This window comes from Ahaetulla prasina, chromosome 8, assembly GCF_028640845.1.
Source record: "Ahaetulla prasina isolate Xishuangbanna chromosome 8, ASM2864084v1, whole genome shotgun sequence".
In the NCBI taxonomy this organism is placed as follows: domain Eukaryota; kingdom Metazoa; phylum Chordata; class Lepidosauria; order Squamata; family Colubridae; genus Ahaetulla; species Ahaetulla prasina.
Window position 1 is genome coordinate 46259850 of NC_080546.1, and position 25382 is coordinate 46285231.

At 35.6% G+C, this 25382-nt stretch overlaps 1 long non-coding RNA gene across 1 annotated transcript; it reads left to right on the plus strand.

The window, feature by feature from the left end:
• Positions 1 to 14: 14 nt before the first annotated feature.
• Positions 15 to 25151, plus strand: LOC131203301 (uncharacterized). Its single transcript, XR_009156339.1, has 4 exons — positions 15 to 324; positions 446 to 692; positions 23461 to 23498; positions 25088 to 25151. It is a non-coding gene; the product is annotated as an uncharacterized LOC131203301 (long non-coding RNA).
• The last annotated feature ends 231 nt before the right edge of the window (positions 25152 to 25382 follow it).

The following is a 25382-nucleotide window of genomic DNA, read 5'->3' on the forward strand; positions in this document are numbered from 1 at the left end:
AAAGAATCGTTAGATTGGTTCTTTTTTGGTTTAAAACGTAATCCAATGCATAGCAGTTGAATTTAAAGATATAAAAATAAAAAGATATAAAAAAATAAAAAAGATATAAAAATAAAGATATTTTTAAAGATAAAGTATCATTGCGGAAAGGGACTTTTCTGGATAGCTTTGAAAACTCGGAGGTGGAGGCAGAAAGTGGCGTTTTCCCATTGAAACCTGCTGAGAAATAATAAGTCTACCAGATCTGGGTCAACAAATCCAGATGATTCCCCCCTAAACGATCCAGGAGATCTAGAGTTTGTCCAGATTAGATAAGATTACAATGTAAGTGTTTTGTCTTGAAGCCACTCAACAAGATCCGGTAGGAAGTAAGAGATGGAGAAATCGTACAACCAGTTAGAATTTTAGTGCAGGTCTTATTTTCAAGTTTTGTTTTGTTTTCAAGGTTTCCGGAACTTCGAAAACCGCAATATCGGTGCTGAGATAGCCAAGAATGCGTAGGAGTTTTATGTCCAGCCTTCAATATTAGTATTGCACATCCCAAAGAGATGGCAATTAATTTGCAAAGATAGGGCTTATTCTACATTTCCTGTTCCAAGAAGGCAACACGACTGCACATGCTTAGTTGCTTTGTGTTTCATTGATTTCATTGTGAATACTCTGTTTTCTTTTAATATGAAGAATAAATGAAGGTACAGTATAAGGTACATTGTTTTTTTGTTTTTTTGCAGAAACAGGATACATCTTCTCCAGTTACAACTGCTTAAAATTGTAAATATTTTTTTTCCAGTTTCTGATTTTTTTTTTATTCAGGGGAATTTTCAGAAAAGGATGGTGGGGAGAGAGGACTTCTGAAATTGAAAAGTTAGATTTCTCTAATAAGGTATATAACAAATATACATTTGAAATGGAGTTGTTTTGTTATTTCTTGTCTTTTTCTGTCAGAAAGTTTTGTCCCCACAGCAGTCTTAAGTTACTCGATCCTTTTAAGTAAATTATCATGTTGGATGTTGGATAACCATTTGTGTTGGATAACCATTTGTATTGGATAACTATTTATGGTGTCGGATTTCCTGTCTAAGCAGGGGGTTGGACTAGAAGACCTCCAAGTCCCTTCCAACTCTGTTATTCTATTCTATTCTATTCTATCAGAAAATGAAACTGACATAAGAAAACCATTTCCAGATTTCAGCCTTTTTCTCCACTTCTGGTAAGCTGATGGCCTGGCACTCTTTCCTAGCTGCTTATCACAAATTGGATTGGATTGATGCATTCCTCTGCTGTTTGACTCCTCCCACCCTTGCTGGGAAAGCAAGGATTTTTCCATAGATGGGACATTGAGGACACGTGGTATCCATTGATAGCATTTCGTATGGAGCCCCTTCTAATATGTTCCCTGACACCTTCCTGCCTAGAATGCCTGATACCTCTCTGTCTAGAGTGGACATATAGGTAAATTATTTTTTAAGGAACCAAAAGAAAGTGCACACCACAATTTTGATGAGGATGATTATTTTAGCCATTCAGTTGTGTCCAACTCTTGGCGATTCTATGGGTCAGGTTTCTCCACATCTTCCGATCTTTCACTGCTTTTTTGGGTTTTTCTATGCTCCAGCTGGTATCAGCTTTGATGGTGTCTAGCCATCATATTCTTTGGCAGCCTGGTTTCCTTTTACAGTTAACTCTTTCAGGCATAATTGCTTTCTCCAGTGATTGCCCAATGAGACAGAGTTCTGTGATTTTTTCTTCTACTGATATGTCTGGTGGTATTCGCTACAGTATTTGCATATTGGTCACTAAAGCTCAAATAAGTTGATTTTCTTCCTGTCTTGCTTCTCTAAGGTCCAATTTTTGCAACCATAGGTACACAATAGAGCAAACTAACCCACATTGGGTTGCCAGGCTGATGTCCTTGCTTTTCCATATTTGGCTCATGTTCATTGTTGTGCAACCCAGTGCAATCTGATCAGTGGTGGGTTGCCCCCGGTTCGGACCGGTTCTATGGAACCGGTAGTAAAACCGGTGGAAGGCTCCATCCACTGACCTGAACGTCATTAAAAGTGATCTGTGCATACGCAGAAGAGCGCACGCACGCAGGTACGATGCGAACCGGTAGTAAAGGTAAGTAGAACCCACCCCTGAATCTGATGTTTTATTTCAGGGCTGCATTCATGGCTTTGAAAGATCTGAGACCTTAGGAAAATGGTTTTTTCTAGGGCATTCTTTCTTTTCTCCGTCAATTTCTATTTTGATGTTTCCATTCCTTGCAGCGATCGTGAACTTGGCCTTTTTGATGTTCAGAAAGAGACCAAAATTCTCACTTTCTTTCGTTTTCTTGCTTATATTTTCCAGGCCTTCTTTGGCTTCTGAAAGGAGAGTGATACCACAATTTTATCACGTTTTAAATGTCCCTTGGGCTAGAATAGGAAAGTGGCAGCATTCTTGTCAATTCCACCAGCTTTAAAAGAAAAAGAAAAAAGCTATTAGCTGTTCATGTTTTTCTTTCATAAATTTATAATAAAAGTGCCTTTCACCATTCTACCAGTAAATAGCAACAGTTTTCATAAATCCAGTGGTGAAACAATGTGGAACAAAAAAATTAGCGTATATTCACCATTCAAGATCCTTTGAAAAGATAGCAAACAGCCCAGCAGCTCGGGACAAATTGACCATGGACTAGAGATTAGATGTAATTTACTTTGCATAGTAGCCAAGTAAAATAGAAATCTTTGCCTACTACCAAGGGCTGTAGCCAAATCAGATAGTGTTATTTGTGCGGGTAGAAGTTGAAAAAGACTACTTTGGATGTGTAAAAGTAAAAGATTATTTTCCTAATGAGCTGCATTTCTTGAAGGCAGAAGAAACACGTGTGTCTTGCCCTCAAGAAATAGTGATTATGAGTTAAACTAGACTAGAGCAACCTAGTAGTGCAAATCCTCCTAAGTTTTATCTATTGTTACAAAAGTGTAGCAATCCTAAATGATAACAGGTGCACATTTCTTAATGCCTGCCCTTAACGACCATTCAATGTTGCAGTGGCACTGAACAAGTAACTTTATGACCAATCCTCACATTTACAAGCATTGCAGCATTCTAGAGTCATGTTATCCCCATTTCAGCCTTCACAGAGATTCCAAAAAGCAGTCAATGGAGAAGCCAGCAATAAAATCATAGCTCATGGTCACATGATGTCTTACTTAACAAATCGCCATGATTTCCTTAAAATGAAGTTATAAGCTGATTATGATATTTCACTTAATGACTAGAGTGGGACTTATTTCTGAGTAATTGTGCATAGGCTTGCATACCAAATATCACCTTCAATTACACAGACGAGTCATTCTAAAATTGTGCTCTATAGGAATAAAAATTAAACAATTATTCAGCTATTCTGTTGTCAACATATATAACTTTTAATTATCTTTGTCAATCTTTTGTAATTATTCAAGGAGTATTTCCATAAAGCTTAATAATAACTGACAACTAGTGAGATTAGGCTTGCTGTAATCTGTATAATAATTGTTATTTTTTTTATTGGAGTTTAAGAATAAATTAACACATGCACATGCATACTACACATTCTTCATTGACAGTGAAGCTGGAGGAAAAGTGAAAAGCGTAATTTTCATTTTCATTTTCCTAAATCTTATACATCAGTTGTTTCTATTCAGTGTTCCTAAATAGTTTGCATTTTGAAGTTAGGTCATCTGCAATATTTTTTTTAAAAAAAACCCTCACTTGTAGAATGCAAAGATTGAAGAGAATTGGTAGAAAAAAATGGGAAGAGTAATGGGCACAGGTGGAAAAATGGGAAGGAAATAAATATATCTTCCTAGGATTCTTTTGTTGAGTTTACTACTATTGACATTTTCCAAGTGCATATGTTTCAGAGAGACAGAGCAGAGAGAGAGAAAGCAAATGGCAAAAATAGTACTATAGCATTATACAGTTGCAGGTCTAATATAGATATTTATGCTACTAAGGTAGTAAATACTATACAGGTAGTCCTCAATATACAACAGTTTCTTTGGTGATTTTTCAAAGTAACAACAGCACTGGAAAAAATGACTTATGACTGTTTTTCACACTTACAACCCTTGCAGCATCCCTATGGTCACATGTGATCAAAATTTGGATGTTTGACAAATGACTCATATTTATGGCAGCTGTAGTGTCCCGGGGTCATATGATCCCCTTTTGTGACCTTCTGACAAGCAAAGTTAATGGGAAAGCCACATTCACTTAACAACCGTATTATTAACTTAACTGCAGTTATTCACTGAACAACTGTGGCAAGGAAGGTCGTAAAATGGAGCAGAAACCACTTAACAAATGTCTCAGCAACAAATTTTGGGCTCAGTTGAGGCCGTAAGTTGAGGATTACATGTACAAAGCTAATATTTTGTATATTTGTCCAGACACAAATATTATAAATCATACATATTAGAGGAACTGTCATAAACCTATTCTGAAATCATACCTATGACTAAGCTTATATTGAGTACATGTCCAACTCTGTCAGCTTTGACAAAATATATGTACATTGAGAAACAGGAAACCTTGACGGTGTCACAATCAAACAGTATTATTCTTGCATATTGATATTTTGACCTATTCATTAGAAACAAAATATATTCTGTATGCTTTGGACAATGACTGAAAGAATTGATAATGTCCAATTGTGTAAGTAAACACATACTCCTTACATTTCTTTGAAAGGTTTACTACCTAAATAATCTTTTGGGATATAAAATTGTATTGCCAGATTTCAATGTGCTGTTCCATCTGAATGACTGAAATAATTACTAATGTACTACAGAATGGAACATATTCATACTTAAGTATTATCTAGCCTTATGTTCAATATTTCTAAACTGCAGGCTGTAATTGTACTAAGCATAATTTCTCTTTATGTTAGTTATATTTTTCAATATATAATTATTATTCAGTACTGGTTTGACTTTTCCTCTTAAGACAGAAAATGTATATAGAGTAGAACTATTGAAAATATACCTACAGTTGTGGCCAAAATTGTGGAAACCTTTTAAGAAAGTGTATTTTTGAGGTTTGATGTCTAATAACACCACTTTTTTGGGGGGGAGTAGTACCATAAAATTATATATCAATAGAAAGATAATTTAATCAAGAATGTAATGCTTTTCAACCTTTGTTTGAGAGATAAAAGTGGCTTTTTTCATGGAATTCTTTCATGGAAACGATCCTTACACTCAACTTCAAACTGCATTGCGCCATTTAATCTTGTATACACCCAGATGATTTTCTTCTATTTCGTAGGCACAGTCTCTTAATTCTTCTATCATCACTTGCTGTTGTGCATCTTTTCCTGCCTTTACCATTATGGTTTTGTAGTGACTGAGTCCACTTATATCTCTTCAAAAACTAGAAATGCCACTGTTGGTTAAGTTTCCACCAATTTTTCTTTTAATTTCTTTATAACTGTAGCCTTGTTCACTTAATAATACTATTTTACGTCGTTTTTTGGGTGACCGGTAAACTCTTTGCACCATTACTTTAATTTTATTACGTTTTACAAGCTCGCCAAATGAAAGAACACAAAAAACCCCAACCAACTTGATTGCGATCACATAACACACTGACAAATGTCCTTCTCTCAGCTTCAATACATGACATCAATAACTGAATCCTACTGTGATCTGATTGGCTCATTGCCAAAACAAGATGGCATCTAACTGGCTTTCTAAACACTCATGCTCATTGCCTACAATCAGATGAAGGAAGCTACTTGATATCAACCTAAGCAAGTTGTGCTTCCTTTTCCTGGTTATTTGGCTATAACTTTTCATAGAATACAGTAATTGAACAAACTTTGTTGCATTACATTCTTGATTAAATTATCTTTCCATTGATTTTTATGGTACAATAAAAAAGTGGTGTTATTAGCCATCAAACCTCAAAAATACTTTTTCCAAAAGGTTTCCACAATTTTGGCCACTACTGTATATGGTGACATTGGTACAGATTTTAAAACCACAAAATTTATGATGCAGTAGAACTGTAAATAGAATTATATGTATTACCATAATGTAGAGGCCTTAAATTCTGCTGAACAACTATATAGAACTATAAAAGTATGCTTCTTTACGAAACTTCAAATATGATTAAATTGTATATTTATTGCCTTTAAGGTGTCTATTGCACTTGCAGTGTCTTTCACTAATTCTACAGACAACCAGTCACAGCATATTCCACGTTTATATCTATTTTATTTAAGCAGTCAGGTTTTGCTGGGGCACTCATTTTAATCATTGCTATACCTTTTAAATTAGATGGCACTGAGAGACAGTTAACAAGACAGGACCAGGAGAAGGTGAGTTTTGCCACCTTGGTTTTCTTAACACATAAGGTGTTAAATAAGCATTTGTTTTCCACAGTACTCATGAAGTTCAATATCTCACTCACTGAAATTTAGATCTGATTTCTATTTTTAAATTGTCCTTATAATGCCCAAGTGCTATTAGAATGAGATAAATTTGGAGCTTCATAACTATGACCCCATTTGTTCTATACTGTGGGATTAAATGTTTCTGTCAAGTAATTTTAAGGATCATAGACTACAATTACAGAATTATGAAAGCTTAGATCCATTAAATACAGTAAATGCTTCTAATTCTGAGCAGGAGTAAAGTTTTAGTTGTTAATGTCATAATTAATTTTGTCTAGACTATTCCCTCATGTTTTGGTATAATTCAGATATAGAAGAGCCTTTCATTTTCATTTGGAAATCAGTGGAAGTTTTTGTGGGTTGTCATTTCTGATAGAATGAATAGACAGAAAGACAGACAGATGCAGCGTCTCTTCAGTTAATATCACTTTGTATAAACTTTGCTCGTTTGAGAGATCTATCATAAATTACTCTAAACAACAGATCTGATGATTTAATATATCGAACTGTTTTGTACACAAATATCGGTTTTGTGTGTGTATATATACACATACATACACTACATACATACATCTCTGGGTATATGTGTTTGTATATGTGTGTGTGTGTGTGTATAAATTTGTATCATACTAAATTTGCTTTGAATATTTTCTCTCATAATTTGGAAACATCTAATACTTTTAAAATTGGCTATGCAATAAATAATGTAATCATTAATGTTAAGATAGGAATATGGTACCATCTATTTATTTATAGTTCATATTTTTAAACTGCCCATCTCTGTGAAAGAGGGACTCTGGGTGGTATACAATATAATTGATAAATAAAGCAACATATAAAAATTAACATTAAGATTAAGTTAGAATTATTTTTTAAACAACTGGAATAATGACATTGTAAACTTTAAAAGAATAAAAATTCCAAGATGGCCATTTATTACAGGTGAGGGGTGGGGCTCTCATCACCTATATCATAAATATAGCCCTCTACAGAAAATCTATACTGCAGACACCCCTGACTTTTAGATAACATTTTTGACAATTGGTAGTATCCTAGCAAGATCCACTACTGAATCTAATCCATTTTTATTTTTTTCTAGTCTGGCACATTAAAGAGTACTACAAAATTGTTTCTACTGCTAATATTTTCCAGCCCCTGTATCGTAGAATTTAAATGATAGCTAATTCTTGCTGCCTGTCCTTAAAACTACCACATGTTCTCATTAGCAATTGAGCTTACTAGATCAGTCTAACAGAAAAACAGTATTAAAGTTACATAATGTAAGCAAAATAAGGAAGAGAGCATTACTCTGTCATATCGTTTTAAAAGGAATTGTGATATTTTTGCATTTAGAACATTAGTTTTTATATAAATTAAAGTACACTGAATGTATTACTTGGCTGGTGGCTATTTTATTTATTTTATATCTCAACTTTAATATTTTTATAAATAACTCAATAACCCTATTAATGAAACAGGCAGTACTAAATGAAAAGCTGGTTTGTTCCTGATTTACATTGTGAGAGATCATCTTGCAATCCCATTTAAGTAGGGGGAAAAAGATGAATTTAGTTCCAAACAGCCTCATTTACTACTGCACAGAAATCAAAAGTCATTTTGATCCACGTTGTGTTTACAAATGTATCATACTGCTTTAATTCTATCAATTTAAGTATGAGCATCAGTTCTTTCAGTTCAGTGTGAATTTTTTAGTACTGGAAGCTTAGTATGTAAGGAAAAAAGATATGTTAGTCAATTACAGATCAGAGATTGGAAGGGAGATTTAAAATAGCACAAATTGTGCAGATTGTAGCCAAGAAATTAGTTCCTTTAGCAAAAACATAAGAAACTCTTACTTATATAATCCAGACACTATAGATTAAGGACATATATAATCTTCTTCAGAAGTCACAAACTTTTTCAGATAACCTAATATTTCACAATAGAAAAAGAAAGCACAGATGTCAAAAAATAAACTTTCTTATGCAAGAATAATTATATATACTTACATATGCAGTCATGCAAGAATTTTTTTTTTGCATATTAAAAATGCGATTTAATTTTGAGAGTGCCTTGCACCCATGGGTGCCATATTGGTGACTTTTCTTATCTGTTCTCTAATTTATTAATTAGTCATGGTATAAATACTAATAGCATTTTTAAATATCTGTAAAGACAAGACATTGTTTGCCAGAAAAAAACCCTAGACACAGAAATAGTATTTATTTTCAGTTATTTTGGTAAACATTTGTTCCAAGTATTCCAATATTCAAGCAAAAATTGTTAGATTGATCCCTCTATTTTTTCCAATGGCTTCATAGTCCAAGCAGAAAAACCAGTGAAAGCCAAGTCTCTTCTGTCTCTTTCTCTCTCACGCACACCAGTTTAAGTATGATTAAATAGAATAACACAAATACAAGAAAACTGGCTGATCTAAAAAATATTCTTGTTCAGAAATAGATGGGTGAGAATACAAATTGAGCTCTTTATTTAAGTGTGACTTTTATGTGGTATGAAATAAATAAGCGTTAGCAGTTTGGTTCCAATTAGCGAGGAAAACAAGCAGGGAGAACATGCTGATACTTGCCATTTCGATATTGAATTAATTGCAAGTGCTTTGTGTCCCTCTCAGCTGTAGTAACTAAGTTTGAGACTCTACTGTGTTTTACAAGTTCAAGGACAAGTTTAGAAGTTCAAGGACTAAATGAAAGGTTTACACATGGATAATTCCTTTTACTCCAGCCTAAATTCTAGTATAGAAAAATTACTGTTGTTTATCTCTTTTCCTATAAAAGTTTAATCTTTTGCTCTTCAAGTTTTATAGAAAGAGTTATTACAAAGTCACAGTTTGACAAAAAAGTATATCACATATGAATATGATCATGATATAAATAAATTGTAGTCTCTTATTTAAAAAGTTGATACCTAAATCTACATTTTTAAAAGAAGATTGTTAAATTTGGATTGCAGTATAAACTTATACTGTATAACACAAGTATAGGATTTTTGCTTGAGCAAGGGATTGGACTAGAAGGCATCTAACTCTTTTATTTCTGTTAACTGAAACAGTATGATACAGATTCAAGTCATCCATCAGTATACATTGTCCATTATAATATCATATGCATTCAGAAACTGTCAGCCTGACAAGGTAGGCCAGTCGAGAATCGTGGCCAGATGAGCTAATTCTACTTTACTGTAAGGTCACATTAATAAAATATTGGAAGTCTGAAGATACACGTCTCCCCTTGTCCCCTTTACAGCCTAAGAAATAGGCTGGGACCCTTAGAAGGGACCCTTCTAAATCACTTGCCCCACCCATATTGGCTTGCTGTGGGCTAAGTTCCTTTGGCTGTTTCTCTTTGCCCTATCTCCCAAGTTCATTCCCACATACCATTAAAGAAACATCACCATGCTTATTTGAGATATGCCACCACTAGACCATCAGAACAGCTACGTATTCAATGTGGTGTTAGAAAACCTATCTAGTGATTTTGCGAGAAGAGATGCTATCACATTAGCACATCTTTTGAGAATGCTACAAACTAAACTATATTTTAATGTAGAAATCCCGTCTATATATTTGTGGCAGAAAAGCTGATAGAAGATTGCTGAATGTCCAGATTTGAGCCTTCACATCCTACTCTTACCTCTTGTTTTAAGACAATTAGCTAGATAGTTCCCATTCCCACCACCTACCTCCCTACATAAGAAAAGAATGATTTCTGTTAGTCCACAAATAAATCATATATTAAATTTTGTGCTTTTCTAAAAATAATCAGTACACATTAGCTGTGAATCTTAGCTTTATTGCTATGCTACATGTTGCGATTTGTCTCATAAACTATTGTAATTCATCTTGGCATTATTTTTTGGCAGGCAAAAGTTCTAATTAACAAAATATTCCTTTAAAGAAATACTTTTTTTTCTTTAAAATTAGAGGTCTGTATCAAACATTACTTCTGAGGCTTTTCATGAGATTTGTTTACAGTCTGTTCTTAAACCACATAGCCACAGCAGTAGGCAAGGAATGTTTTGTCTTATGAGGTTTCCTCTTCATCAGCACCCCGGTTGTGGTTATCAGTAATTCACTGGCGGCAGGAAGAACGCTCAACTTCCTGAAAAAGTACCCTAAAGATGGCTGCTTTAATGCAGGGTTTGAACCCTATATTCAACATAAAAGATACCTTAGCAATAAGAAAACCAGTGCATGCTGCACATCATATATACAGCACAATGTTCATTGCATAGCAAATGGGATAAGCATTCTAAACTTATAAGCTATCTTTTATAGGGAATGCAAAGGTGCAAGAATATATCTAGGTAAAGATAATTGTATGGAAAAATAAGAGGGACATCTCTGGCCATGAGTTGGACCTTTCTGATGGCCTTTGTGGAATTGACTTATGAATTAGATTCTGTATTTCCTGAGGAGTGTCCAGTCTATGGTAAGAAAAGACACACAGGGTGATCATTTTTCTTTTATGTTCATCAAACGCTTGAATGGCAGAGATGTGTCCTTGCACTATATTGAAATAATATGTGCTTAACTTGCCTACTTCCATAGGCATCATGCATCTTTAATCAAGGAGAAAAAGATGATTATCTGAGTCTATTCACAGTATGATAATTTGATACTGTATGATAGTCCATGCAATAAATTCTTCTAGTGTTGACAAAAAAGTCTTGTTTTTTTAATATTTGGGGTTGTTCATTTGCCTGTTAAACCCTACAGGTGCCGAATAAAAGTATTGTATATATCATTTCAAAATGGGGCTGCAATAACATATTGTTTGGCTATAAAAACAACTTCTATACTGTGGATTTGATTTCAATCTTACACATGAGCCTCAATGTTAGAAGGCCTTTCCTATGTTATGTAATTAAAAATGGATTTTTGTGACAAAATTTAGCCAATCTTTCCTTGGCTAATAACATTAGAAAAGGAAATGCCTTCATTTATAATTAAAGAAAGCTTTGATTCATTGCATAGCTATGTGAGCATGACTTAGGCAAACATAAGTATGCATTGGCCTGTGGCCAAACATACCATATTTTTCTTCCAAGAATACTCAAATATCTGTATAAATGGTTTTTAAAGAGACTAGAATTAATTTTCATTTCTAACAAAACTTCAGTGTGAACAAGCATTCATGCAAAACCAGTTTTGTTTTAATTGGAAATATCTAATAATTAGTGTTGGAACTAACCAGCCCCGAAGTTCCAATCATCATCATCATCATCATCATCTTTACTCATTAAACATGAAACTCAGTCAACTGAATATTCAAAAAGGCATCACAAATACCATTGACTGGTGCTAATGGTTGATATGGGCTGCTGCCAGCAACAATTATTATTATTAATTATTATTATCTATTAGTAGTAGTAGTCGTCGTCGTAGTAGTGTTAGTGTTATTGTTATTTTTATAATTTTTTATAAATTATAAAATAATTTAATTTTAAACACTCATCATTTTCATTGATATACATATAGTCCTTATGTTATGATAGCAGTTGGGACCAGAATTTCTGTCTCTAAGGAATGTGATTAAAAAGTGCAGGATCACGTGATTGCATTGGTTAGAGACAGCAATCCCTCTTGCTGTCATGAAGTGAGGATTGTAGGTAATTAAGTAAGCACCTCCTTGCAACTTCCTTCCAGCTTTCAATGACCAGAGTTACCGGAAAAGCCAACATGTAGTTCCATGTCCCAGATGGCTTGCCAGTAAGCCAGCAGAGAGTAAAGGCTTCTGCCAGGTGAGACAGGAAGAGAGGGGTTGAGTAGGTGGCCAGAGAGGTTTGGCACAAATGTGGCATCACTTGAGTTGGTTGCTGTTGTGTGAGGGTGCAGAGGTGGTTGGGGAGGATATGTGAATAGCCAGGGAGGGAATACAAGCAGCTGGAGGCATGGAAAGAGCACAGTGAAGCCCAGGCAATGAAGGAAGAGTCAACATGAATCTCAGAGGAAGGCTTAGGTGGAAGCCTAATGCAATACTATACATCCCTCATATAATCACCCATGTCTGATAAAAGTCATAGTGACATCATACATGTTATATCATTGTAGAAATCATACATGCAATGTTATTTGTCCTCTTGGATCATCTAAAATACCAATGCGGCTGCCTGATTTTGATTCAGAGATATATATATAAGACATTGTAGCATGTAAATAGTTTAATGTTTGAAACCATTAAACATAGACTGTTGAAAAAATCATAGCTAAATAAATCATGACTTTGTGCACTATATCAACTCAATATGTGACCAAATTAGCATCTATTTAATATTTTAAAAGGCCCATTCAGTCTAATGTCTTGTCTTCTTGGACAAAAATATTAATAAAAATATCAGTCTTTATACAAAATATGTTTATACTCTGAAACCATGTATTGTTCTGCTTTTGTATAGTTTTTTTCTTTGCTTTTATGTTGTTATTAATATTTAAAATGTTCTGACTTTGATTGACTTTATGGTTCAATAACATTTTTTAAAATGTATTATAAATCCACAACTTTTACTATATGCATTATTATATTTTAATCCAAATTGAAAGAAAATATATGTATCCATTATATATTTTAAGTTTCTTAAGTTTGAACATTTATTTTGTTATTTGTATGGACCAGAGTGCCAGTTACAGTAGGTTCACTATGTTAACATTTTTGTGGCTAATCCATTATTCTAGCATGCAGAGTATTTATTTATTTATTTATTTATTTTATTCGATTTTTATACCGCCCTTCTCCCGAAGGACTCAGGGCGGTGTACAGCCAAATAAAAATCCACAATATACACATTAAAACAAAATTAAAACAAAACATATTACAGGGTGGCTGAAATTTAAAACAATTTAACAAACCTTAAAATATAAATAACCCCAATTAAAATTTAATAAAACTTTTAAGCCAGTCCCGCTTGAATAAATAGGTGCGTTTTCAGCTCACGGCGAAAAGTCCGAAGATCAGGCACTTGACGTAAACCAGGTACTAGAATTCAATCTTGTAAAATCTTGTAATCTTGTAAAACAAAGGTCTTCAAACTTGGCAGCTTTAAGACTTGTGGACTTCAACTCCCAGAATTCTATGTTAGCTGGAGAATAGCATAGAAGTTCACAAGTCTTAAAGCCGCCAAGTTTGAAGACCTCTGTTGTAAAAGGACTCAATGACACTCAATCTATTACAATTTATTAGAGGATCCTGCAATTGTTTTTATTTTTTATCCCAGTGGCATAAAAAGCAGAGAAATACACACTGAAGTCATTCATGAAACACTTTATTTTCACTTGAACCTCTGTTCTAAAATAAACATAGAATTAAAAGAGCATTTGTGTTGCCTATTGATTGATTGATTTCTCAATTTTTCCATCATCATCAATGTACAAAACACCACTAATGCATTTATAAAAGTATTATGTGCATAATATATATACATATATACATACATATATCAAGTATACATGAATTAATAAATAGTGATCACACAATGTAAATGTTACATGAGACTATTAAATTATGCCTTTCAGCCTAGATGACAGAGGATTTTGATTCAGTAATATAATATATAAATTCAGTTTTGAATACAAAAATATGATTCTTTTCATTTACATGCTGCTTTGCTTTATGCTATGATTTTGTTAACATTGAAATAAAAAAAAATTAAGTTTTAAATTTCCTGGACGTTAAAATTATAATATTAAGTCTTGTAACATATTACAAAGAAATTTTCCCTGAAAATAAGACATCCCCTGATAATAAGCCCAGCTGGGCTTTTGAGTGCAAGCACTAAAATAAGCCTCCCCACCCCCGAAAATAAGCCCTCCATCAAAATATTTAAACGCAGACCTGGAAATCAAGTAAGATGGCAAGAGGAGCCCCATCTTGCTACGCGTGCCCCATAATAATAAGACCTCCCCAAAAATAAGGCCAAGCACTTATTTCAGGGTTCAAAAAAATATAAGACAGTCTTATTTTTGAGGAAACACGGTATTATAACCGTAGTATAATTGATAAATGTTTTTCCTTGCCCTAATTATTTATAAATGCAACAATTATAGTACAAGAAAATAAAATCATATTATCTGCTTAAGTAAAAATAATGGATTGTCAGTCCTAATCAATAGTTAGTTTATTTAAGATGTTTATATAGTTTTATATAGCTGATATAAAAAGAGTAAATTATGGGAATTAAATCCCTTTAGTTCTAGAGATTAACTGGAAATGTAATCATGACTGGAAAGAAAAACTAAATATGCCACAAAGGTAATGCAAAATGAATTGCATGTTAGGGATTATTAGAGAAGGGATTAAAAATAAAACAAACATAATGATTTCTATGAAGATTCAGTGTGCTCTAACTCTGTATATTATTGCTATATAAACTTACAGCATAGCTATTTCACATTCTGCATTGATTTGTAAAGTATTGCGTATGTTTCCACTAGCTGCATGAAAAGGCAACCTGGAGTGAAAAGGATTTATGGCCGTTGGAAAAATAACTGAACCATATGAAAAAAAAATGGAGGCTATTCTCAGAGGAAAGGAGGCTACAGAATCTGGGTGCCAGTTGCTTCCAAGGTTATTTCTCAAGGCAGTCTCTGACCTTTATATTGACTGCTGGCAAGGAGAGATCTGAGACTTGGGAGCATATGAAGGGCAATGCTTTTCGTGGAATCATTACTAGCTGACATGATCCTCTCCCCAATTTAAACAGGCAAAAGCATAACAATTACACATAGAAGAACTTGAATTAAGTTTGTATAACATGCATCAATAATGCATTAAAAAAATAACAGAAACTATCAAACTCCCCTGGAATCTTCATGTCTCCATTAGAATTTCTTTTTTTAAAAAAATATCCGAAGCTGTGTTCAAATTGTAGAACCTTCATTGAGGAGTCCTGGGCAAAATGCTTATTAAGCCTCCCAGGCATACTCGCGACCATTCCAAGTTTCCCAGTTTCGTCTTCCTGTTGTTCTTCCTCTGCTCTCCCCTTCATCTACATCACTCTGTCTCCTCCTTTTCCCCATCCTCGAGGAAACGCTATTTCCTTTTCCCTCTCATCCATTTAATTTTTTTAAAAAAATAATTATGTGCATAATAAAAGCTACAGCCCACCTTCCTTCTTTCTCTGAAGACCTTCAGAGGAGGAAAAGGAAGAGGCAGATAACAGTAACAGAGTTGGAAAGGACCTTGGAGGTCATCTAGTCCAGTGGTCACCAACTGGTGGTCCGCAGACCACTGGTGGTTCACGAGAAAATGTTGGTGGTCCGTGGCGCACCCGGATGGAGGAGCTGCTCTGGGATAAGCAATGGCCAGTCCTGTGACTATAGCTCTGAAATATGGGACTGGCCAGGCAGCTCATGGTGGGGCTGTAAATCTCTGCCTTTGAGGGAAGTTCGTGCAACTTGCAACTTTGCAGCACAGCCCTCGCCAGCTGGAATGAGGTAATGGTGCAAGGGGGAGCAGTGCAAGTGGGCTGAAGCAACGGGTGGTAGGAACCCCAGGCTGTTTCTTCCCTCTGCTCTAGCTTCCTGTTGGCTGAATCCACCAGTGGTTGTCCCCGCCCCTCGCCCTCCCTTCCCAGTCACTCCTCGCTGGGCAAAGGAAGGGGGGAAATGGAGATTTGCTCCATATTCCAGAGCGGGAACTGGATCTCATGGCTGTTTCTTCCAGCCCTTGTTGGTGCTGCTGCTCCTCAGTCTCTCGGGGGGACGACTGACTTCCTCTCAGCCCAAAGACACTGGCTGGCCCATGGGAAAGAGTGGGAGAGAGAGAGAAAGATCCAGCAAGAGACGAAGCTTCGCTCCTATTTTGGAATATGGAGCGAATCTCCATTTCCCCCTCCCCTTCCCTTGCCAGGTGGGAATGACTGGGAAGGGAGGGTGAGGGGCGGGGACAGCCACTGGTGGATTCAGTCAACTGGAAGCTACAGCAGGGGGAAGAAAGAGCCCGGGGTTCCTGCAACCCATTGCTTCGGCCTGCCTGCACCGCCCCACCCCCCTTGCACCATTACCTCATTCCAGCCGGCAAGGTTGGAAGTTTCTTCTACAGTTTCTTGCAACTACAAAGTTGCAAGTTTCTTCCCTCCCTTGTTGGTGCTCCTGCACCTCAATCTCTCAGAGGAACGATTGACTTCCTCTCAGCCCCAAGACACTAGCTGGCTCATGAGAAGAGTGGGGGGGGGAGAGACAATGAGAATGAGAGAGAAAGTGTGGGGGGAGAAAGAAAGGGGAGAGAGAGAGAGAGAGAGAATGAGAGAGAAAGAGTGGGAGAGAGAGAAAAAGGGAGAGAGAAAGGAAGGGGGGAAAGAGAAAGAGAGATGAGAGAATGAGTGGGTGAGGGAGAAAGAGAGGGGTGGAGAGAATGACAGAATGAGAGAGAAAGAATGGGAGAGAGAGGGGAGGGGGGAGAAAGGGAGAAAGAGAGGAGGGACAGTGTCTGAAGGACCCCATACCATCACTGGGAGTCCAGGCGCTTCAGCAAGCAGTGTGCTAGATTTGTATTAGTGGTCCGCGGGATTTAAAATTATGGACTTGGTGGTCCCTGAGGTCCAAAAGGTTGGGGACCCCTGATCTAGTCCAACCCCCTGCTCATGCAGAAGACCTGTACTAGGGATTTGAACTGCTGAACTGCCGACCTTTCTGATTGACAAGTTCAGTGTCTTAGTCACTGAGGTGTAAATGCTCCTGGATATCTTCTGGTCTGCAAATTCTTCAAGAAGAACTCTCTGATCCAGTCTAGCAGTTCTACAATTTAACTCTGCATCTTAAAGCAACTGTTAAATAATCAGGAAATAAAGATCGTACCACTATTCCCCTCAGTGGTTACTCCGAATACCCAAATATTTTCACGCTGACCTTTCATTACTAATTTTTGCCTGTAATCTCATGCAGTAGCTTGTCCTATGTCCCCCCCCCTTTTTTTTTTCTTTTTGCTGGAAACTGGGACATAATGAAGTAGGCAAAATACAGGAAGTTCCTGATGAGAGAAGAAACCCTGGGGGCAAAAACAAGAACTGCCTGTGTGGAGAAGCAGACCAACCAGAGCAATTTTCTGGCATCATACCAGGAACATTTAGGCCTTGGCAAAGATGGTGTGTGTATGTATGCATATGTATGTGCTTGTGTGTGATTAAGAAGTACAGATTTATGACACAGCCAAATGAAAATGAAACATTGTAAGGATAGTTGGAACACCCCCTCCCCAAGAATTATAAGAATTCTTCAGTTAGTAAAATTAGTTGTAAATCTGCATAGCCTCCAGGAAGTCAAGGTGATATACGTGACTTCCCTGTTCTCCACTTTATTATTGTTACAAGAATCTTGAAAGTTATATCAGTAGATAATTTGGGTAAAGACTACCCAAAGAGTTTCATAGCAAGTTTATCTCCAGTTCTAATCTTTAAACATTACACTGGTGTAATTTTTGGGGTCACAATGTTCTATTTGTGTTCCCATTTCCATCGTTCTGATGCACTGATTCCCTAAATTCGTTTGTACTCCTTATGTCTGAAAAAAGAAACTATATCAAGGCTGACCTCAGAAAGATAAATAGATAGTTCAATGTGGTTTAAGAATGTATAAGCAATTGGAATGGTCTTATGTGAATCATTATCAGTTTAATTGTGTGAAAAGAAAGAGATAGAGGGAGGGAAAGAGAAAGACAGAGACAGAGAGAGGGAGAGGGAGGGAAAGAAAGAGAGAGAAATTATATTACAAAAGTTTTTCTTTTTTATTGTTGCTAAAGATAACATTTCAAAAGCAGAAAAAAAATGAAGGGGCATAAAAGTGCATTTATCACAATTTTCTTAAAACAATTAGCTGAATTCTGCCTTGTTTATCATTATTTTAGGCAGTAAAACCTCAATATTCAGGTTAAATTGCCATGTTGGCACTTTGCAATAAATAACTGGGTTTTGTGTTGCAGTTTGGACACTCGGTCTCTAAAAGGTTCGCCATCACTAGTATAGGGTCTCCTGCATGAGCAGGCGGTTGAACTAGAAGATCTCTAAGGTTCCTTTCAGCTCTGATATTTTAATTATATGAGCAATGATGGTGATAATCCTGAGAAAATGTAAATAATATGGTTTACTTTCAAGTAAACATATGTAAGCTAATATTGCAAATGTAAGAATGATCAATATTCTCAAGAAAGAAGTAAGATACCAATTCATACATACTATATACTACTATGGTCTAATTGTATGTTTTGATGAGTTGTATCAAAGTCATATATACTTCTCCCCTTTATAATTATCTTGATTGCTAGAGTGCATTCTGAGAATAAGGGCTACTCAGCTGTAGGCTGAATTTGTTTTGTCCATCCTTCATGACTTTTCAGACATAAAAGTTTACAGCTATTCAAAATGAAATTAATCTAATTTAAGATACTATCTTAACTTTCAGCCATTTATGTAAGCAAGATTAGTAATACATTAGGATTGTTGTATAACTAATGCCTTGGTTACTTATTGTTGACATAGTTTGTTTATGTCCTTGATCTTCCATTTTCCTTTCTTCACTGTGGTCCAAAATAATCAAGCCCTTAAAAAGGAATTTATGCTCCTTAAAATGAAAATAGACAGACAAAGACTTCAACGGATAGTTAGAACTGCAAAAGAAACAACTGCTAAAATCCTGCCTTCCATTGAGGGCCTGTATACTGCATGAGCCAGAAAGAGGACTGTGAAAATATCTATAGACCCCTCACATCCTGGACATAAACTGTTTCAACTTCTTCCCTCAGAACGATGCTATAGGGCATTGCACACCAAAACAGCAAGACACAAGGACAGTGTCTTTCCCCCATGACATCACTCTGCCAAACAACTAATTCCCACAACACTGTCAAACTACCTAGTAGGGCTGTATTACTATTATTCTTCCCATCTTTCCTATTATCTATTTCCTTATCTTTTTATGACTATAACTATGTTGCTTGTATCTTATGATTTATATAGGGTAGGGAATAAAAGCAATGGATGGTTTCTAATTCTTCAATACTGATCAAACTTCAATACTTCAATACTGATCAAACTCTTTCTAAAAGCAGGAATATATATAATATATAATTTTCAGTTATAGTTAACACAATACAGAAGATTGTTTTCCCATTTGTGCTGTGGATTCATGCCCTTGAATTCAACTGTAGATTCAGCAAATCAGTCTGAAATGAAGCATGCTGTTTTTTAAATTATGGTTTACATTAATTGAAATACTGCTTGTGCCAGTGGACTATTAAAATTAATTTAAACCATGCATTTAGAAAACAGCATGCACATCCCACATGTTGGCATTTGTCACTTATTGAAGGTGCCCATGTTCATAGTCTTATCTATTGTCATTTATATCCACTTTTGTTTTTATTTTATTCTTGGGAATTCTCAAATTATCAACTGTATGAACTGTTGCACTAAAAAAATCTACGGCAGCATTCAAACTGGTAAACTTTAGAAATCTTTGTTCAGATACTGCTGGAAAATTTCAGGTGAAATGGCACTGATTATCCAGAGATAAAACTCGTAATCTTCCTTGTTCTCAAAACATTTTCTACCTATTTCAAAAACTGGCAAATGGTTTTATATTTCCTTTACTTGCTTTAAATTGCAGATTACAGATAGTCCTCAATTTATATCATTCATTCAGCGACTGTTTAGGGTCATAATAAACTAATTATAATAAACTAATAAAATACCTTATTCCACCAGACTTGATATCTTGGGTCTAGAAAACTTGGAACTTCGTCGCCTTCGACTGGATCTGGGTTTAGCATATAAAATCATCCGTTGTAATGTCCTTCCTGTCAATGACTTTTTTAGTTTCAATAACAATATCACAAGAGCTACAAACAGATTCAAACTCAATGTCAACCGTTCCAGTTTAGATTGCAGAAAACACGATTTCTGTAACAGAATTGTATATACTTGGAATGCATTACCTGACTCTGTGGTTTCTTCTCATAACCCCAAAGGTTTCACTCAAAAACTGTCCACGGTTGACCTCACCACTTTCCTAAGAGGACTCTAAAGGGGCGTGCATAAGAGCACAAACGTGCCTACCGTTCCTGTCCTACTGTTTCTTTCCCTATGTATATACACGTTTTTAGTACCTCATTTCTCCTCATATATACGTTCATATATTTATAACCTTTTATGTAACGCTTGTATATATTGTTATGACAAATAAATAAATAAATAAATAAATAAATAATGGCACTGTAAAGCAGGGGTCTCCCACCTTGGCAACTTTAAGCCAGCTGAGGAATTCTGGGAGCTGAAGTCCACAAGTTTTAAAGTTTTCAGGGTTGGAGACCCCTGCTGTAAAAAGTGACTTATGACCGTTCCTCATGTTTACAATCATCACAGTGCCCCTGCAGTCATGTGAACACAATCAGATGCTTGGCAAGTCTTTACAATGGCTGCAGCATTCCAGGATCACGTGATCGTCATTTGCAAACAAAATGGATGCAGGAAGCCAGCTTCGCTTAACAACTATAGCAAAAACAAAAAAAATGGAAATGGTCACATGATGACTCACTTAATGATCACATCACCTGGCAACAAAAATTTCCAGTACCAATTATGATTATAGTCAAGGACTACCTGTACAAACTAGAGAACTTTCATTAAATGTTCATAGAAGTGGTAAACTTAACCAGGTAAATTCTACCAAGGAGAGACGTGACATAGAAATGTTATTTTACCCTTGGAATAGGCTGTATGCTTCCTTCCTAATATTTTCAGTAGCTGAGATTGTAGAAAAGGATGGAACTAGGATTAATTAGGCACTTGTGCTGTTTAGAAAACATCTAAGATTTTTTCTTAAATTAAGCTTCTATTATATCTATCTATCTATCTATCTATCTATCTATCTATCTATCTATCTATCTATCTATCTCTCGGGTGGGTTCTACTTACCTTTACTACCGGTTCACAACGCGGCCGTGCGCTTGTATGCTCGCTTCTGCGCATGTGCAGATCGTCATTTATGACATCTGGGTGGGTGGGCGGAGCCTCCCACCGGTTTTACTACCGGTTTTATAGAACTGGACAGAACCGAGAGCAACTCACCACTGATATATATATATATGAATGTATGTATGTATGTAAGTATGTATGTATGTATGTATGTATGTATGTTTTCGTAGGTTTTCACAGGTATAGGTATGTAGGTCTTGGCATATTCGGATCTTGCATTCTAGTGTAGGAAAAAAAATCAAATGCCAAACAGATTTACTATGTTTATCCAGTTTAGTCTCATTTTAAAAACATTATTATATACAGAAATCTTAGCAACTGAAAAACATTTTAGAAACTTCCAGAGAAGCACAAACAACATTTTAGAAGATAAGTTTTTATATTCATGAATCAGAAATAAATTTTAGTACAAAATTGAAGCCTAAATTTGCTCTTAAAATAGTGTACAATTATTTTCTATTCTCTACTTATAAAAATAATAATAATACAGCACATCAAATACTAAATCACAGTTTTTTTAAATTTCAAAATTGTGCAGTTAGAATTTAACTATGGATGACATATAACAGCATATCTATTTAACAGCTTCAGTGGAGAAAAATAAACTAGTGGAATGGCTTGGCTTCAGAAGCTGTAGCTGCTCCATCACTAGATGCTTTTAAAAAGAGACTGGACAGTCATTTATTTGAAATGGTAGAAGGTCTCCTGCTTGAAAAGGGGTTTGGACTAGAAGACTTCCCAGGTCCTTTCCAATTCTGTTATTCTAAAATTGAATCAATGTTTTGCAATGTCTTGCTCTTCCAATTCTTGTAGTTCCCAGTTACCAATAGAAAATTGGTAGAATCATAGAATCATAGAATCATCTATTGCAATGTCCTTCCTGTTAAAGACTACTTCAGCTTCAATCGCAATAATACAAGAGAAAACAATAGATTTAAACTTAATGTTAACCGCTTCAAACTTGATTGCAGAAAATATGACTTTTGTAACAGAGTTGTTAACGCTTGGAATACACTGCCTGACTCTGTGGTCTCTTCTCAAACTCCCAAAAGCTTTAACCAAAAACTGTCTACTATTGACTTCACCCCATTCCTAAGAGAACTATAAGGGGCTTGCATAAGAGCACAAAAGTGCCTACCGTTCCTGTCCTATTGTTTCCTTTCATTGTATCAGATTGATATAGTTGTTGCATACTTTTGCTCATATATATATGTTTGTGTGATGTGTTGTTGTTTTATGTTGATGCTTGTGTATACTGTTGTGACAAAAAAAAAATATTCCAGGAATTATAGTAATGTTTAGTAAATATCCAAGTAAGAAAGACTAGCCATAAAGAATTGCTCTGCAAGATCTGTTCAAATGATTATATGGAAGTTATAGATTTGGCACTTCTCAGAATCTGTCTTCCTCTCAAAATTTGTATTTATGCAGGCAGATTTTTTTTTAAAAAATGTGTTCTCCACAATCCAATACTTGAACAGTAATAAATGTGGAATGTTAAGAGAAGACATCCAGTTATCTTAATACTGCTCATAATTGTTTAGTGATATTTTTAAAAAAAATCTTGACAGCCTTTCCAAGATTGCATCAACAGACTTCCCTGGAAAGGATGTCTACAAGTCATGCAAATTAAGGTATCTGAGTTTCAAACTGGCATTGACTGTTACCTGCTATGGAACTGCCTTTGTTTGTTTGTTTTTTTAGTAAGAAGAAGCAATGAGTTTTGAATTACAAGAAAGTAGATTTCAGCTAGACTTCAGGATAATTTCTTAATGGCAAAAACAATTCAGCAAGTTTATTCATCTGCTGAGTTGCTTAACTGTAAGATAGTAAACTTTGCTGATACTGCAGAAAAAATATAGTCAAGATAGTTGTGCCATGTTTTCTGTTTAGCTGAACAGATAGTTCTCCATTGGTACAACTCTTGCTTTGGTTCTGGAAATTTCCTATCCTTTCCTGACATGAAAACATTGTTTGCTTTGCACCAGTTCCCATTCAGTTATGGCTATTATGAGGGGCAACTTTGTTGTGATAAATACATATGTTTCTTTTTCCAGAATATGAAAAGCAAACTCAGCAAGAGAAGAATGAAAAGGTTAGTGCTGATTTTTAGCACTCACTTATTAACCAGCTAAAAAAGGAAGATGAAAAAAGGACTAAAAAAGGAAGATGAAGATATTTATGAAGCCTTCCATAGAGCAAAGGAAAAATATTCTTCTGATTTGGGAGATGAAGCTTTATTAATGGAACATTTTTGCTAAGAATGTAGAATAATTATTTCTAGAGATGGGAAAAAAGATTCTTTGAGGGCAAAAATGCAGTTATTTTAAATTCCTATGTGTGAATACCTCTCTGGATGTACTTTTCTTTTATTAAGAGAAAAAGAGAATAATTTGGAAAAGAGAATAATCTGAAAAAAAGGATTTTTTAAAAATAATAATAATCTGAAATACTGCTTCATCGTAACAGGAAATTGAAAAAACTTTTTCCCATTTCACGTTATCAGTGAAAAACTATTTTTACAGCTCAATTAGCTCATAATATTCATAGATCTCCATATAATATTAGAAATCATGCAACACTGGGGACAGGGTTCAGGAACACCATGGGAAAAAAATCAGCAGAAGTTGGCTTTAGACTTCCTGCCAGCCATTTCTCTGCAATCCTTAGATCAGTGGTTCTCAACCTTTATAGTGCTGCGACCCCTTTAATACAATTCCCCATGATGTGGCGACCCCCAACCATAAAATTATTTTTGTTTTGAATTTATCGCGCCTGAAGTCGTATTGGCTAGCGATCTGAACTGCTTGCAATTGCCTTGAGGACGGAGGCATTAAAGTGGAGACTCCTCCCCTATTAAGTTTATCGCGCCTGAAGCCAGATTAGGCTAGCGATTGGGAGCGATTGCAGCTGGCTTGAGAGGGAGACATCAGAGCAAAGATTTCTCTCTTTTTTAATTGATCACGCCTGAAGACGAATTCAGCTAGCGATTTGAAGAGCCTGCAGCTGGCTTGTGAAGTCAACCATTAGAGCGCGATTCTTCAACTTGCAAGTATACTTCCCATATTTCAAATGGTCTTAGGCGACCCCTGGAAAATCGTCATTCAACCCCCAACGGGGTCCCGATCCACAGGTTGAGAACCGCTGCCTTAGATGTTATAAAATAAAACACTGGGCAGTTAGAGCTTTCATTCCTTTCAGCTTTGCAGAATGCCTAAGACCAGGTCAAGAAGTTTTTTTGCCTGGACTAAAGGAAAAATGATGTTTTTACTGTAGAGTAGAAGTAATATATATATTATACATACATAAATACATACATACATACATACATACATACATACATACATACATACATGTTTGCTTTCTTTTTGTGTACGTACAGGACCAGTTATTCATTAAAGTTAGCTGCCTAAACTGCCTTATCAAATTCTAGGCAATTGATAAAGAATTCAGATTTCAAATCATTCAAATCCCACTTGTTTCTTTTAAACGGGAAAGTAAGCATTAAATACTTACTTGTTGGTTAGGCAACCCTTTGCTTCACCATGCAAATGATTTAAGAATATTGTACTTGTATTCCTTACGACACCATCCTGAAACTTAATAATAATTCCTCTATTATGAGGTACAGACTGAGACATCTATGATTTTCTAAGGGTCAGTTTTTCAATTTCTCCCTAATAGAACTGCAACATTTCAACACATTTCAACAACCAGTAAGCAAACCATCCCACTATGAAAAGACCGGGGGGGGGGGTGGAGTTGGGGGAGGCAGTTATAAACATTCTACAGATCCATCTCATCTTCGCTGACACGTTTGGTTTGTATTTGAAAAGAGTTTGAGTTGAACTGCCAAGTGCTTTCTACAAACAGTCATTTTTGGTGATTGTTCGCTTCACCAGTGCTATATTTGGACTGGAAAGTAAAGCTGGATGAGGAAAAAGAGTCACTGCAGCACAAGAGGAAGGTCTCAAGCAGA